The sequence below is a fragment of the Azolla caroliniana genome, unplaced genomic scaffold (genome assembly GCF_043228905.1).
Source record: "Azolla caroliniana isolate FFs.n. ecotype wild unplaced genomic scaffold, voAzoCaro1.0.p SCAF_1, whole genome shotgun sequence".
NCBI classification, from domain to species: domain Eukaryota; kingdom Viridiplantae; phylum Streptophyta; class Polypodiopsida; order Salviniales; family Salviniaceae; genus Azolla; species Azolla caroliniana.
Window position 1 is genome coordinate 19,742,443 of NW_028230436.1, and position 17,917 is coordinate 19,760,359.

Here is a 17,917-nt window from a genome sequence, read left to right on the forward strand (position 1 = left end):
GATGGCGGATCTGGTCTTGATGCCAATGGGAGTGGGACAGATGAAGTACTTGGTACTAGCGAGGGAAGACTTGACAAACCAGGTAGAAGGACGAGCCTTAGCAAATAAGACGACGACAGCTGTATGCAAATTTCTACTCGAAGAGGTCGTCTGCCGATATAGATGTGTGGGAAAGATAGTGGCTAGCCGAGGGGAGCTAGATGCACACGAAGCAATGGACCTCTTCGAGCGACTAGGCATAAACCTCTCCCTCACAACTGCCTATAATCCGGAAGCAAATGGGAAGATCGAGTGAGGTCATCGGCCGATAGTCAAAGCCATCATACGAGCATGCGATGGTCAAGTTGGGAATTGGCTGCGATTATTGCCCTATGCATTGTGGGCCGATAGAACTACGCACAGTTCCGTGACAGGCTATATGCTAGCAAAGCTCATGTATGGACAGAAACCAGTAATGCCCATCAAGAGGACGATCGCCTCATGGGTAGCAATACCATGGGAGAATGAGATGAGCCGGGAAGAATTATTGGTGGCACGAATGAGGCAACTCGAAAGAAGACCCGAAGACCTAGAGAACGCGCGAAAGATAATGGAGACAACCCGCGTGAAGAATAAAATTCGGTTTGATAAGACACACCGACTACATCCCAAGAAGATCGAAGAAGGAGATTGGGTATTGGTCTACGACAACAGCCTGGACAACCAACACAGGACGACAAGGAAGTTCACAAGAAGGTGGTTCAGACTGTATGTGGTGATGAGTGCCAATGACAATGCCACCTACCACCTCGCGGAGCTAGACGGATCAAGGTTGGCCATACCCATTGCGGGGAAAAGAGTAAAGATTGTTGGGAATAGACGCTTCTATTCACCTTCACCACTCGGCCACAACCGAGTAAGCGCGAATCGATGGAGCAGAAAATAGGAACCACAAAGAGAAACAAAACGCGGGTACACAGGGATTAACGTGGAAAACCCTAGACGGGAAAAACCACGGGAGTACAAGACTCCAAATCAACACTATACAGAGAAGTATACAATGGCGAGCTACAAGGCGACGACCTTGAGCTCGCTGTCCTCGCCACAGGCGGCGGAAATACACAGAGGCGTCTACCTCTTCCTCTCTCGCGCTCTATCTCTCTCTCTCTCTCTCACGGCTGCTCACACTTCACTCCTCTTGAGTGGAAAAACAGAAAAATGAGAAGCAACAGTAAAACTGTTTGCCCTAAGTCATATTTATACTTATATGACTTTGGGCTATTTACAACTATAGCCTCAGGGGCCCATAGCGAACATATTCACGGATATGTTCCTGCATCCGGATCGCTCTCCGGGTACATTCTTCATCCGGCACCGAAGCCGGGGTCTTCGTCATCCGGATCCGAAACCGAAACCGGGCTTGTCGGCATTCATCTCCGATATCCGACCATCCCATCCGAAAGGGACCGAAATCCCAACAAACTCCCCCTTCACTTCGGCATGGGATGTCTCTCCAATCCGATCCTCTTCCGGGTCGTATTTGCCTCGCCGGACCCAGGTCCTTCATTGAGAAGGTTCGGTGAAGAGCCTTCTTCAGCATCCGTATCTTGACCTGGTTCCGTCCGACGATCAACATGTCGTCCACGTACAGGAGGAGTATTAGAAAGTCTCCTCCTTCGAATTTCTTCACAAACACGCAGTGGTCGGACTGCGTTTTGAGGTACCCTTCGTCGGTCATGAAGGAGTCGAACTTCCGGTACCATTGCCGGGGAGCCTGCTTCAGTCCGTAAAGGCTCTTCTTCAACCGGCATACCAAGTGCTCCTTCCCTTTCATCTCGAATCCTTCCGGTTGCTGCATGTAGATCTCTTCTTCGAGGTCACCGTGAAGGAATGCCGTCTTCACGTCCATCTGTTCTACCTCGAGGTCCATGCTTGCCGCTATGCTCAGCACCGTCCGGATGGAGGTCATCTTCACTACCGGGGCAAATATCTCGTCGAAGTCGACGCCCTTCTTCTGCTGAAACCCCTTCACCACGATCCTGGCTTTGTATCTCGGGGGGTTTCCGGCATCTCCCGGTTTCAGCTTGAACACCCACTTGTTTCGAAGTGCCCGCTTTCCTTTCGGCAACTCCACAAGTTCATATGTGTGGTTCTCATGCAGGGAATCCATCTCGTCCTGCATGGCACTCAACCACCTGCGGCTCTGGGTGTCATGCTTTGCTTCTTCAAAGCTCTCCGGCTCCCCCTCGTCGGTTAGCAGCACGTGCTCTGGTTCCGGAAATCTCCGGGGGGCCCTTCTCTCTCTTAGAGGATATCTCCGTTCCGGAGCTTCGGTAACCGGTTCTTCCGATTCTTCTTCATCCGAATCCATTTCGGGATCGGGGCCGGTTCCGGTATCATTTTCGTCTTCTTCGGCCGGTTCGGTTTCTTCACCGTCTTCGGCCGGATCCTCGAGTGCTAACCGGTCCCTTGCCGGTCGGGACTGCTCCTCGCAGAGTTTATCCTCACCGGTCGACTTGGAGCTCTTCATCTTCTTCTCCGACTCCCAGTCGGCGAGTGTCTTGTCCTCCATGAAGATGATGTCTCGACTCCTGAATATCTTCTTGTCGACCGGGTCCCATACTCGGTAGCCGAACTCGTCGTCGCCGTAACCGAGGAATATGCATGGCCGGGTCTTTGGATCTAGCTTTCCTCTCCGGTCCTTTGCCACATGCACGTATGCGAGACACCCGAACACCTTCAGATGCCGGTAGGACACTTCCTTACCGGTCCACACTTTCTGCGGCGTGTCTCCGTCCAAAGGTACTGAGGGTGATCTGTTTATCACGTATGTCGCCGTCGACATTGCCTCAGCCCAAAACCCCTTGGGTAATTTCGCATGTGCCAGCATACTCCGAACCCTCTCCATTATGGTCCGGTTCATCCTCTCGGCCAGCCCGTTCAGTTCCGGCGTCTTCGGCACAGTAAACTCGAGTCGGATTCCCTTCGAGCGATAGTACTCCTGGAACTGCCCCCGGTATTCCCCTCCGTTATCCGCTCGTATCGCTTTCAGCTTCTTGCCGGATTCCCTTTCCACTCTCGCGTGGAGTTCTTTGAAGACGCACAACACTTGGTCCTTTGTCTTCAACGGTGCCGTCCACAGCTTCCGGCTGTGATCATCAATGAATGTTACGAAGTACTGGGCTCCGCCATGTGACTTCGTTTCTACCTGACACACATCAGTGTGCACCAACTCCAATGGTGCGCTACGTCTCGTCGGTGGCCTTGAGTGGAAGGAGGTTCGGTTCTGCTTACCGGCCAGGCAATCAGTGCACTTCTCCAGGTGCACATGCTTCACTGGAATAAGGTTGTCTTCTGCAAGCCTCTTCATCCCCTTCTCACTCATGTGGCACAGTCTTTTGTGCCACAGCTCACCGGCAGTGTCGGCTGCCACATTCAGCTCTTCCGGACATAACCAGGCATTCATCAGGTACAGTGTGTTGACCTTCCGGGCCCGAGCCACTATCAAGCTCCCCTTGCTGAACTTCATGGCACCGTTCCGGATGCTACCCGTGTAGCCTTCATCATCTAGCCTCCCGGCCGAAATCAGGTTCAGTCGGACCTCCGGAACGTGTCAGACATTCTTCAGCAGCATTTTGCATCCGGTCGGGGTTGTCAACCACACGTCTCCTATACCGGCAATCCGGCACGTACCTTCGTTTCCCATCCGAACACAGCCATGCTCGCCGGCTGTGTAGGATGAGAAGTATCTTCTCTCCGGGGTCAGGTGGAACGATGCTCCGGAATCGACCACCCAGGTCGTCTCATCGCCGGCAATGTTTAGTTCACCTTCTTCGGTGATGAGCATGATCTCCTCTTCACTTGCCGCGAGTGCCGTTGTTCCTTTCCGGTCCTGTCCTCGCCGATCCGAACCATTCCGGTCCGTGGCTCCCCGGTATGCACCGTTTCTCTCCGGTGACTTCTTCGAATCGGTGTTGTCGGTTCCATTGTCTTTTCGGTAATGCCGACAATTCTTTCGGAAGTGCCCCGGCTTCCCACAGTGGAAGCATGTGGGCCTTCCTCTTGACTGCGACCGGGTCCCCGACTTCTCCCGTCTTTGCGGACTCCGGTTCCATTGTCTTCCCCGATCCGATTCGGTAAACAACATCTTCGGGTCGGAGGCCGGTTCCTTATCTCTCCGACGCGCTTCTTCGTTCAAAATACTTGTCTTTACCGTTTGTAGGGACAAGTTATCTTCGGTGCAGGAGGTGCTGAGAGTTACCACCAAGTTTTCCCAGCTTTCCGGCAATGTACACATCAGAATGATGGCTTGCATTGCATCCTCCAGTGGGAACTTGATCGCCGCAAGCTAGTTCACGAATCCCATGAACGTGCTTACGTGTTCCACCATACTCTCGCCGTCCCGGTACTTGAGATTCACAATCTTCCTCATCAGGGAGGTCCGGTTCAGCGCATTCTTCCTCTCGTAGAGGCCCGACAGCTTCTTCCACATCTCATATGCGTTGGTGTCGTTCGCCACATGTTGTAGGACGCTTACATCGACATATTGTCGGATCGTCGCTACGGCTTTCCGGTTCAGGAGCTTCCACTCCGACTCAAGTACCCCCTTCGGTATTTCCGACCTGTCAATCGGTTCGTACAGGTCCCGAACAATCAGAAGATCCTCCATCTTGATCTTCCAGTCGGCGTAATTCTGTGCATTCAGCACCATCATCCCCGGCTGCCCGCTGCCGCCGCCTTCCATTTTCTGCAGCAGTTCGCTCTGATACCAGTTTATTGGGAATAGACGCTTCTATTCACCTTCACCACTCGGCCACAACCGAGTAAGCGCGAATCGATGGAGCAGAAAATAGGAACCACAAAGAGAAACAAAACGCGGGTACACAGGGATTAACGTGGAAAACCCTAGACGGGAAAAACCACGGGAGTACAAGACTCCAAATCAACACTATACAGAGAAGTATACAATGGCGAGCTACAAGGCGACGACCTTGAGCTCGCTGTCCTCGCCACAGGCGGCGGAAATACACAGAGGCGTCTACCTCTTCCTCTCTCGCGCTCTATCTCTCTCTCTCTCTCTCACGGCTGCTCACACTTCACTCCTCTTGAGTGGAAAAACAGAAAAATGAGAAGCAACAGTAAAACTGTTTGCCCTAAGTCATATTTATACTTATATGACTTTGGGCTATTTACAACTATAGCCTCAGGGGCCCATAGCGAACATATTCACGGATATGTTCCTACATCCGGATCGCTCTCCGGGTACATTCTTCATCCGGCACCGAAGCCGGGGTCTTCGTCATCCGGATCCGAAACCGAAACCGGGCTTGTCGGCATTCATCTCCGATATCCGACCATCCCATCCGAAAGGGACCGAAATCCCAACAAAGATATTCAAGAAAAGACAAGATGAGGGTCCTAACCTAGATGACCTCAACAATGAAGATAGTATGACAGGACCCACAAATGTGAGCGAGGTTGATGAGGACATGGAGGAAATTGATCGATCACCGTAGCCGAAATCTCACACTCACTTCTTGGCCCGTTGTTGTGGAGAAAATTGCCCCTAGGAGGAATCAGGGAAATATGCGCATGAATTAGCCCTTACGTGTGGGCACGTTATTTAATAACTTGTACATACTTAGGAGCAATTCGGTTGATGTGAGGATACTAGGTAGTACGCATTTATTGTTTAGGAAATCGTAGTGTATCTTTGTCTGAAGTGACAGAAATAAAGATGATTTAACCAGGGTATAACGGTCTGTCCCCGAGGGCCTATAAAAGGGAGGGGAGAAGGCTGAGAGAGGGATCGCGTTGTCGAAGAAGAAGTGCTGTTGGACTGGGACTGAGCTCTTCTCCTATGTCTTTTCATAGTTCTCTACAGGTTTTGGGAGGCTGCCTCTGCTTCGTGGAAAGCCCGAGTGCTTCCGGCAGAGGCCCCATCTCGCGTTGTCCGTGTGCATTATGTGAGTTGGTGTCAACGAGTTGTCGTGAAGATTCCGAGCCATGGTGAGAAACCGGGGAATATCGGAAGAATCGGCGGGGTGCACCATGTGCACTTGCCCTTGTAAAACGTGTGAATAGTGGGAGTCAAGTCGGGACAGAGAATCCCATGTAAGTCGGGATTTATCCCACATTGTAACGCATCCCTCTCCTTGTTCTATAAAAGGGAGGGAGCGCCCTTTGTGAAAGGGTTGCCCATTTTGAGTCATAAGGGTATACCATTTTGTGTTTTCTTTTCTAGGCCGGCTCATGGCCGGGGTTGTATCTTTCCCCTTTGTAGGGTTGCTGCTGCTTGGTCTCCTGTGCAAGACCCCGCTCGGCGCGACAACCCATGAGCTCCCCCGACCGGCGGCTTGGCAGCCGACTGCGGCTTTAACCTACCTTGGTCCGGCTCGAAGCCGGGGTTGTATTATTTCGCTTGTAATATACATACTCTTGTCTGTCTGTGCACATTGGTGTATTTTAGTGGTGTCGGAAGCACAACCCCTTGCTTCCTGTGCATAAGAGTTGGTGATGCACACACGCTCTCCCTCTCCTTTGTCTCTCTCCCTCCCTCTCGTGTTCGGTTGCAACTAGGTCGTGTCCGGTGTCGGGTTTTCTTGGCATCCCTCTTCTCCCTCGTTCGAGACCCCCGTGGTCCCGCCCCTTCTACATGCGCGCACGTAGTAACGCGACATATTTGGTGAACCCGATGTGAAGGGCGGCAAGGGAGGATGGAGTTGGAAGAAAACGACTTCGCACAACTTTTTGTCGAAGCGATGAGGGAGTTTGGACGAGCAACAAGAAGAAGAGAGACGACGCAACAAGCTGTTGAATGCGTGGTTGAAAGAGTCGGCCGTTTCAACGGGGACAAGGTCCCATACTACTTTGAAGCCTACAACGCGGAAATGGAGGTGTGAGGAGTAGACAAGGCGTTGAGGCTGAAGTTCTTCTGTAGGGTCGTCATCGTGCATATGCACGCGGAAGTGAAGGAGCTCTGAGAAGCTCATAGTTCGTGGGTGGCCTTCGAAGAGGCGCTCCTGAAGGCATATGAAGGACGATGGAAGAGCCGGGGACGACGCGGCTTCAACTAGTGGGTTGCATCGGTGAAGACCCACTAGGGTGCAACGAAGGCGTTCCGAGAGTTCGAGCGACGGCTTGCTCGGATCCCGAAGCGGGAACAAGTTTTGGTGGGGGCAGACAAAGTCCTGTTGTTCGTTAAGTCGATCAACCGAGCGGAACGGGAGGCCATCGGGATTGAGCTCAAAGATGAGGACGGAGCGAATGGCCTTACGGAGGACTGGTCGAAGGTTGGAAGGGTATGCCAACGGCTAGATGACGAGCGGGCCGAGAAGGCTAGGGGAAAGGCGCGCAATGACGCGCCATCAGAGCGGGAAGAGGCCGAACGACAAAGAGAGTCGGAAAGGCTCGGCTTCGGGGCCAGGATTGCGGAGGCGTACGCGGCTCTCGAGGCTATGCTTGAGGAAGAGGAAAGATCGAGACCGCGAGCCGACGCTAGGGAGGTGGACTTGCCCCACGAGATGGCAGGACATCGGTATGACGGTGCCACGGGAGAGGGTGCGGAACAAAACGCCCTCTCGACTTGTGGAGATAGAACGACTGAGGAGGAGGCCGAGATACCGATCGCAGAATCGGAACGTTGGGACCGGCGGTTTCAGGCAAATCAGCCCAAAACTCTGGACATTGGAGAAGCAAGCCCAGGTGGGGCTTGCGCGATCGCTAAGGAGATGACCACCAACCACGAAGAGCCGGTCGCTACGAACAAGGGCGAAAAACGGACGGGCGATTCTTCGCGTCTTCCGACACTTGCTCCCGAGACGATGACAGTCGGGCCCGAGTGCCCACGTGAGTCCCAAGAGGAGGAAGGTGGTGGCGTGAGACCAAGAATCACCGGCAAGACGATACGGGGAAGGAACGAACAAGAGCCCTCGGGACCAAATCCGGAGAACTCGGCATTCGGGCCCTTACGCCCATGTGAGACCGAGGAGATGGATGACGGTATCGAGGAGTCCTGAGATGATGCCAGTGAAGATGGATGGGAAGTGGCCCGCAAGAAGGTCAACGAAGGGACAAAGAAACGACCCGATTGGGGACCGATCCGCGCGGCATTCTGATTCGGGTGGAGCGCGATCCGGTCGTGGATTTTTCGACTGGGGCTAGGATCGGCGTGACTGTGCCGATACGGGAGAGGGTGCAGAATGAGCCACCCTCTTTTACATGGGGAGAAAGACTGATCGGGCGAAGGTCAGGAATCGGGAAGAAGATGATCGAGGGTATGGAACGAGCCCGACAGGATTGGCATCGGAACCAAAACTCCGGACATTGGAGAATCAAGCCCAGGCGGGCTTGATCGATCATGGAGCGGATGCTATCCACCGGCACCACTAAAAGGGTGGATGGCCCCGGATGAGTCGGCGGGAGCCGTTACGAAATCAGTGTCCCCACATCTTGACCGGAGACTTCGGCAGTTCGGCCGGTGTGGCAATGTGAGACCGAAAGAAATGGAAGATGGAGGCGGTAACGCAACAAGAAGAGCGACGACGAGTCTGGGAGAATTACAAGGGACGGAAGCGGAGAGCGAAGACCGGTCCGGTCCTATGGGTCATCTCACACCGGATCTAGAGATTTTGGAGGTCAACATCGGATCCGACGTAAGACCAAGATACTGACGGTGGCGGCAAGAGAACGGGACCTGGCAATCCAGAGAATGACGGACGAGAACCGGGCGGAGCGGACTTCCGGATAACCGATCTGGAAGGGAGGAAGAGAACAGGCCTATGAAGAGGCCGGGAACACGGTACGTCGGTACCACGGGAGAGGGTGTGGAGCGAGCCACCCTCTCGACATGCAGAGAGAAATGACCCGAGATAAGGGTTCGAGTGCCAAAGAGCCCGAGGAGGATCCTTCACACTGGTTCTAGAGACTCCGGCGGTCGGCTCGAGAGCTGGCGTGAGACCTAGAATGGCGATCGGTGGCGGCGAGGGGACGAAGGCAACAGAAGGCGGAAAGGGCGGTCTACGGAGATCCTCACACCGATCCGGCGGTCGGCCTGAGTGCCGGCGTGAGTCCTATAAGAGAGATCAGTGGCGGCAGGTGAACGTGACCAACAGAAGATGACGACACGAAGATCGGGAAAATGGCAAGCGGTTAGCTGCGACCTTAGACACACCAGTTCAAGAGACTTCGGCGGTCGGCCCGAGAGCCCACGTGAAACCTAGAGTAAGGAACGGTGGTGGCGGCAAGGCGGGCAACCGAAGGCAGAAAGGGCGGTCCCACGAAGATCCTCACACTGATCCGATGGTCGGTCCGAGTGTCGGCATGAGTCCTATAGGAAAGATCGGTGGCGGTAGGTGAACGTGATCGGACGACGGAAAGCAGAGCGAAAGGAAGTATGAGGCCGGGAAGGCGGCCACGAACCGGATATGTACTCGATCGGTAGAGTCGGGAAGTCAAAGATCAGACGTGCTTGGTACACGAGTCGGTGACCTAACAAAACAGAGGCCCCAGAAGGATCCTTCACACCTGCCCGGAGACCCTTGCTGTTCGGCCGACATGGCAATGTGAGACCAAGGGTAATGGAAGGTGGCGGGAAGGGGACAAAGGTGACAACAGCAGAGGCACTGACCAACCAAGGCGTTACGTGAAAGAAGGAGGCCATGCGGGCCAGGACGCGGCAAGGGTGATCTTCCGGTAAGCTGTCGGGACACTCGGTAAAGGAGCGGTGTGCCGAGCCGGAAAGGGCACACCCGAAAGCAGAACGAAAGGCGTGCATGTGGCCATCGAGGGCCAAAGCAAAGCACGAGTACGGGACGGTGCTCAACATAGATGGTGCCGAGCAAGGAAGGCGGAAGACGGCACACGATGGTGTCGGGAACAAGAACACAGGCGCGCGTAAACAGGCTACGTAGAATGGAGATCAGAACAAGGTAGATGGCCGGAGAGGGATCCTCCACATTGGGTCCCGGAGACCTTGACAGTTCGAGCTGACGCGGCAATGTAAGACCACGGAGAAGGAAGGTGGCGGCGAGGGGACGACGGTAAGCGGAAGGCTCCAAACCGGTGGTAGCAGCGCAAAAAGAAAGTGGCCAAGCGAGCTACCAATAGGTGTTCCTCAGTCGGGGGATACCGCATAACCGAAGGAACGAGAGGCGTGCATGCGGTTGAGGGAAGGGTCAACGGGGAAGCACGCGCACTACAGGATCGCGGCGAATGACCTATCGACAGGTCGAACGAGCCTACGGGAGGCAAACGCTGAGAAGGAAATAGAGCCGACGGTTCAGACCTGCGAGGGCAACATGCAGCCGGAATGCGGATTACGGAAGCCCGGTCCCTCACTAGCCGGAATCTCTCACCCTTCTCTGAACTTGGCATGTATCGGTGGATGTGCGGTTTGGTGGGGGCGGATGTCATGAAGATTTCGGGCCATGGTGAGAAACCGGGGAATATCGGAAGAATCGGCGGGGTGCACCATGTGCACTTACCCTTGTAAAAATGTGTGAATAGTAGGAGTCAAGTCGGGACAGAGAATCCCATGTAAGTCGAGATTTATCCCACATTTTAATGCATCCCTCTCCTTGTTCTATAAAAGGGAGGGAGCGCCCTTTGTGAAAGGGTTGCCCATTTTGAGTCATAAGGGTGTATACCATTTTGTGTTTTCTTTTCTAGGCCGGCTCGTGGTCGCGGTTGTATCTTTCCCCTTTGTAGGGTTGCTTTTGCTCGGTCTCCTATGCAAGACCCAGCTCGACACGACAACCCATGAGCTCCCCCGACCGGTGGCTTGGCAGCCGATTGCGGCTTTAACCATCCTTGGTTCGGCTCGAAGCCGGGGTTGTATTATTTCGCTTGTAATATACATACTCTTGTCTGTCTGTGCACATTGGTGTATTTTAGTGGTGTCGGAAGCACAACCCCTTGCTTCCTGTGCATAAGAGTTGGTGACGCGCACACGCTCTCCCTCTCCTTTGTCTCTCTCACTCCCTCTCGTGTTCAGTTGCAACCGGGTCATGTCCGGTGTCAGGTTTTCTTGGCATCCCTCTTCTCCCTCGTCTGAGACCCCCGTGGTCCCGTCCCTTCTACACATGCGCGTATAATAACGCGACAACGTTGACGCTTACCGGCTAGTCGGCTGTAATCTCGATTATACATATATATATTTCCTTATTCATCGTTCGATCTTGATTGTGAGTTCTCTGCGTGTTTTTGTGCACGGCTTGGTCATGGTTTCGTGTCGCTCCTCCCTCTGTCCGGTTATTCCCCGGTTCGTGGCCCTCGCGGTCCCGCCTTGGTTTACCCTGCACATGTAGAATAACACGACACCGTACCAGAGGATGTGGAGTTTGGTGGGGGTGGATGTCATGAAGATTTTCGGTAACAATGTGAAAATCGCGTGGAACGAGGGAAATCGAGAAGATGCAATATGCACACGTATGAAAGGAGTGATGGTTAGACTGAAAGAATATGTGGAATCACTTCGTTAGAATAACAACCACAGAAGAAATGGGCAATGAGGATAAATGCACATGTACACAGACAATATGAGAGAGGGTACACAATATGTTAATGTGGAAAACCCTGAGAGGGAAAAACCACGGGAGCCCACAGACTCCAAACTATCACTATGTCAAGGAATACAATAGGGAGCACATAGGCAACGACCTCTTGCTCTCAACCTTCGCCTGGCGGTGGTTACATTAGAGACACACACTCTATATTGCTCTCACTCTCTCTCTTACGCTTTGTACAGAAATTACACCAATAACTCTATACACAATAATGACAAGAACTACTTTGATCATCATCCACACTGTTTGCCCTAGGTCATATTTATACTAATATGACATTAGGACTATTTACAGATATAGCCCCAATGGGCTCTCAAAAACATATCTCCATATATGTTGTCCCTTCATCTAGTGAGAGGTTCTCACGGTGCTTGCGTCATCCGGTTCTCACCGGGTCTTCCCTACTGGGTACTCATCATCCGGTTCTCACTGGGCCTTCATCATCATCCCATCCGGAGGGACCGAAATCCTAACAAATTCCCCCTTCACTCTAGCATGGGATGCCTCGTCAATCCGATCCACTTCTAGCATGCGTCCAACTTGTCGGGTGTTAGCACTTTGATCAGCATATCTGACCCGTTCTCCTCTGTGTGGATCTTCGTCAGCACGAACTCTTGATCTTCAACTCGCTCCCGGATCTAGTGCTACCTCCGCTGGATGTGCTTCGTCTTGGAATGGTAGGCAACGTTCTTTGCAAGGTGGATGGCACTTTGACTGTCGCAATAGAGCCGGTATTCCTCTTGCCGGATCCCTAGCTCTTCGATGAAGTCCTTCATCCATAGTATTTCCTTGCCGGCTTCCACAACCGCCATGTACTCCGCCTCCGTGGTTGACAACGCAACCATCTTTTGCAGCCTCGACTGCCATGAAATAGCTCCCCCTGCATATGTCATGACATATCCGGATGTTGACCGGCTTGTATCCACATCAGCTGACATATCCGAATTTGTGAAACCGTCAAGTTGGGGTTTACTGGAGCCAAATCGGAGACACATACTTGAGGTGCCTTTCAAGTATCGGAGTATCCATTTTACTGCGTTCCAGTGGTCCTTGTTGGGATTGCTCATAAACCGGCTCACCACTCCGACTGCGTATCCGATATTCGGTCGGGTACACACCATTGTGTACATTAGGCTCCCGACGGCAGAGGCATATGGTATCTTTATCATATCCGCCTTCTCTACCTTCTTCTTTGGGCTTTGCTTACCGGATAACCTGCAGTTTGCCGGGAGTGTCGATCCGACTGGTTTAGCATCTGACATATTGAACCGCTGAAGCACCTTTGTCACATACTTCTCCTGTGACAACCACAATTACTTCTTTGACCGGTCCCGGATGATATGCATCCCCAGTATCTGTCTTGCCAGACCCAAGTCTTTCATTGAGAAAGTTCGGTTGACTAAACCCTAAACCCTTCTTCAGCATCCGTATCTTGACTTGGTCTCGTCCGACGATCAACATGTGTCCACGTACAAGAGGAGTATTAGGAAGTCTCCACCTTCGAACTTCTTCACAAATACGTAGTGATCGGCCTATGTCTTGTGGTACCCTTGATCAGTCATGAAGGAGTCGAACTTCCGGTACCATTTTCGGGGAGCCTGCTTCAAACTGTAGAGGCTCTTCTTCAACTGGCATACCAGGTGCTCCTTCCCTTTCTTCACAAATCCCTCTGGTTGCTGCATGCAGATTTGCTGTTCGAGGTCGCCGTGGAGGAACGCCGTCTTCATGTCTAACTACTCTACCTCAAGGTCCATGCTTGCCGCTATGCTTAGCACCGTCCGGATGGAAGTCATCTTTACTACCGGGGCAAATATCTCGTCGAAGTCCACACCCTTCTTCTGTTGGAACCCCTTTACCATGATCCTGGCTTTGTACCTTGGGGGGTTGCCGGCATCTCCCGGTTTCAACTTGTACACCCACTTATTTCAGAGTGCCCTCTTTCCTTTCGGCAGCTCCACCAATTCATACGTGTGGTTCTCATGCAGGGAATCCATCTCGTCCTGCATGTCACTCAACCACTTGCGGCTATGGGTGTAATCCTTCGCTTCTTCGAAGCTTTCCGGCTCCCCTTCATCGGTTAGCAACACACGCTCTTCATCCGGAAATCTTTGGGGGGCCCTTCTCTCTCTGAAAGGATATCTCTGTCTTTGGCTTTTGGTAACCGGCTCCTCTATTTGTTTTTCATCCGAATCCGATTCGGGGTCTTCGCCGGTTCAGGTTTCAGCTTCCTCTTCCTCTTCTTCTTCTACCAGTTCGGTATCTCACCATAACCGGCCGGTTCCTCAAGTGGCAACCGGCTCTTAGCCAGGTAGGTTCGAATCTCATCAAACCGATCCTTACCGGTCGACTCGGAGTTCATTATCTTCTTCTCTGACTCCAGTTGGCAAGGGTCTTGTCTTCCATGAAGATAATATCTCGACTCCGGAAAATCTTCTTGTCGACCGCATCCCACACTCGGTAGCCGAACTCATCATCGCCGTATCCGAGGAATATGCAAAGCCAGGACTTTGGATCCAACTTTGCTCTTTGGTCCTTTGCGATATGCACGTAAGCGAGACACCCGAACACCTTTAGATGATGGTAAGACACTTCCTTACTGGTGCACACTCTCTGCGGTGTGTCTCCGTCCAAGGGCACTGAGGGTGATCTGTTTATCACGTACGTCGCTGTCGCCAGCACCTTAGCCCAAAACGTCTTGGGTAACTTGGCATGTGCCAGCATACTCCGAACCGTCTCCATTATGGTCTGGTTCATCCTCTCGGCCAATCCGTTTAGTTCTGGCGTCTTCGGCACAGTAAATTCGAGCCGGATTCCCTTCAAGCGGCAGTACTCCTTGAGCTGCCCCCGGTATTCTCCTCCGTTATCTGCTCGAACCGCCTTCAGCTTCCAGCCGGTTTCTCTTTCCACTCTTGCGTGGAGCTCCTTGAAGAAGGATAACACCTGATCCTTCGTCTTCAGCGGTGTGGCCCACAGCTTCCGGTCGTGGTCATCTATGAACTTCACGAAGTACTGTGATCCGGTATGTGACTTTGTGTCCACTTGACACACATCAGTATGCACCAACTCTAGTGGTGCATTACGTCTCATCGGTGGCCTTGATCGGAAGGAGGTCCGGTTTTGCTTATCGGCCAGGTAGTCGGTGCACTTCTCAAGATGCACGTCCTTTATCGGAATGAGGTTGTCATCGGCAAGCCTCCTCATTCCCTTCTCGCTCATGTGACACAGTCTCTTATGCCACAGCTCACCGGCAGTGTCGGATGCAACATTAACTTCTTCCGGGCATAACTGGGCATTCATCAGGTACAGTGTGTTGACCTTCTGGGCTTGAGCCACTATCAGGCTCCCTTTGCTACTAGTGTAGCCTTCATCATCTAGCCGACCGACTGATATCAGGTTCAGTCGAACCTCTGGAACGTGTGGAACATCCTTCAACAACAACTTGCATCCGGTTGGTGTTGTCAACCACATGTCTCCTATGCCGACAATTCGGCATGTACTTTCATTCCCTGTCCGGACACAACCGTGCTCACTGGTTGTGTAGGATTAGAAGCATTTCCGGTCCGGGGTCAGGTGGAACGACGCTCCGGAATCGACAACCCACGTTCTCTCGTCGCCAGCAAGGTTCAACTCACTCTCCTAGGTGATGAGCATCAACTCTTCTTCACTTGCCGCGATTGCCGTTGTTCCCTTCCGGTCCGGTCCTCTCCGGTCTTTACTGTTCCAGTCCGGTGACCGCTTTGAATCGGTAATGTTGGTCTCCTTGTCTTTTCGGAAATGCCGACAGTTCTTTTGGAAGTGCCCCAGCTTCCCACAGTAGAAGCAAATGGGCCTTCCCCTTGACTTTGATCGTGTCCTCGAGTTTTCCCGGTTCTGGGGACTCCGGTTTCTTTGTCTTCCGCATTCCGATTCGGTAAGGAGAGCTTTGGAGTTGGAGCTCGTATCCTTGTCTTTTCGACGTGCCTCCTCATCTAGCAAGCTCGACTTGACTCTTGCTAGGGATAACTGTTTTCCTTCCGGCCCGGTGTTGCCCAAAGTGACAACTAACTTCTCCCAGCTATCTGGGAGGGAACTGAGTAGGAGCAATTGTAGTACCTTATCGGCAAGAGGTAATTCCAACGATGTTGCCTAGTGAATCAGCCCCCGGAAGGCATTCATGTGCTCCGCCATGTTGGAGCCATCTTGGTATCGGAACCTCACTAGCTTCTGAAATACCGAAACCCGATTTACAACATTTTTGTTTTGAAACATAATGCCGATCTTCTCCCAGAGCTCATGAGCCTTGCTCTCTTCATTGAAGTTGCTGTACAGGCTCATGTCGATGAAGCACCGTATGTATGCCGTTTTCTTCATGTGCATCACCTCCCATGTCGTGGCATCGATCTTGTCCAGTTTCTTGTCCCCGAATTGAACCGACAACCAAAGATCTTTAACCACGAGCATGTCCCTCATCTTCGACTTCCACACTAAGTAGTTGGAGTTGGTGAGCTTGAACATGCCTCCCAACAAATCTTCCATTTTCTGTGTCCTTTCGCTCTGATACCAGTTTGAAAGAATACGCGGAATAATGCTCAGCCACAACCGAGACTTCAATCACTTCGTTAGAATCACAACCACATAAGAAATGGAGAATGAGGATAAATGCACATGTACACAGACAATATGAGAGAGGGTACACAATATGTTAATGTGGAAAACCCTGAGAGGGAAAAACCACGGGAGCCCACAGACTCCAAACTATCACTATGTCAAGGAATACAATAGGGAGCACATAGGCAACGACCTCTTGCTCTCAACCTTCGCATGGCGGCGGTTACATTAGAGACACACACTTTGTATTGCTCTGACTCTCTCTCTTACACTCTGTACAGAAATTACACCAATAACTCTATACACAATAATGACAAGAACTACTCTGATCATCATCCACACTGTTTTCCCTAGGTCATATTTATACTAATATGACATTAGGACTATTTACAGATATAGCCCCAATGGGCTCTCAAAAACATATGTCCATATATGTCCCTTCATCCGGTGAGAGGTTCTCACCGGGCCTATGTCATCCGGTTCTCACCGGGTCTTCCTTACCAGGTACTCATCATCCAGTTCTCACCAGGCCTTCATCATCATCCCATCCGGAGGAACCGAAATCCTAACATAGACGTGTATGTTAACACATGAATGTGCACGTGTAATGTGTGTTTAGGTGTTCATTACACAAATATATAAAATAAGCCTAACGCATACAATGAGGTGCAAGTAAGGGTTTGAGCCTTACACCTCTAAGATAGGAGGCAATTGACATACCATTAGACTAGGTTATTTCCTTTAAAATTTGTTTTCTTCATTGTACTTTTCACACGAACCGCTGGTACATGAGAACTTGGATGAGGTACATGGTCATCATGCATTGTATGTGATGCATGAGCGCCAAATGCCAATCATGCATTGTATGCATGTACTACACCCTCACATGCACATATGCATGGGGGCATCTATATAAGAAGGAAAGGAAATTAGGCAATGTATGCAATCAATAAAAATTAATAAATCTTAGTTATCTCATTGGGTATGTGTCTTGTATCTCAATTTTGAAGTCGAAAGTTCAAACTGGGAATTTGTCTCGTCCGTATCAATCTATCAATATATCTTTAATACTTCTCGCATGCCCTAGTCCTTCCGTTGTTCCATTGTCTTGAACGATCCTTTCAAATCCTCCATCACCACTTGCGGATCGAGGCCAGTGCTTGTCTGTGCACGTGTAACACGCACATCTGGACGTTTGGCACATGCGTCACGTGCTTCACTGTTGCATGTGCATTGAAGATATATTGAAGCTTTTTAGAAATACAGTTGCATTGGAGAAGGACGAGGACCAAGTTATATTTATTAATATGCGGATTAAGGCTTTGTGGGAGTGCCCAGACCAGGATGAGGAGGTCGGTGCAAAGAACCTCGCCAATACAGAAAGGTTTCAACCTGCTTCGCGAGAGCCTATTCCTCCGTTAGCCGGCGAACCGGGGGAGCTAATAGAGCTTGATGATGAGCTTATAGAAGATATTTCGTTGGCTCGGCTAACAGGGGAAACCAATGCACGTATAGCCGAAGACAGTTCTACACAAGATGATGAAGAAAATGGCGTTGATGAATTGATTGTTATGTAATAGACTCTCTGAAGAATATGACACTGACGATTTGTTAAGATTTCACATTATTAATACAAATTTTGGGTTTTACCTAGTGGATTCTATTCTTTATAATCTTCTATATGTTTCAATTTTATTTTTATATACTTGATTAGTAGATTTATGACATTGGTTTCACCACGTGCATAGCTGACTACCAAACTTATGGAGAAACATGAACTAGTTTAA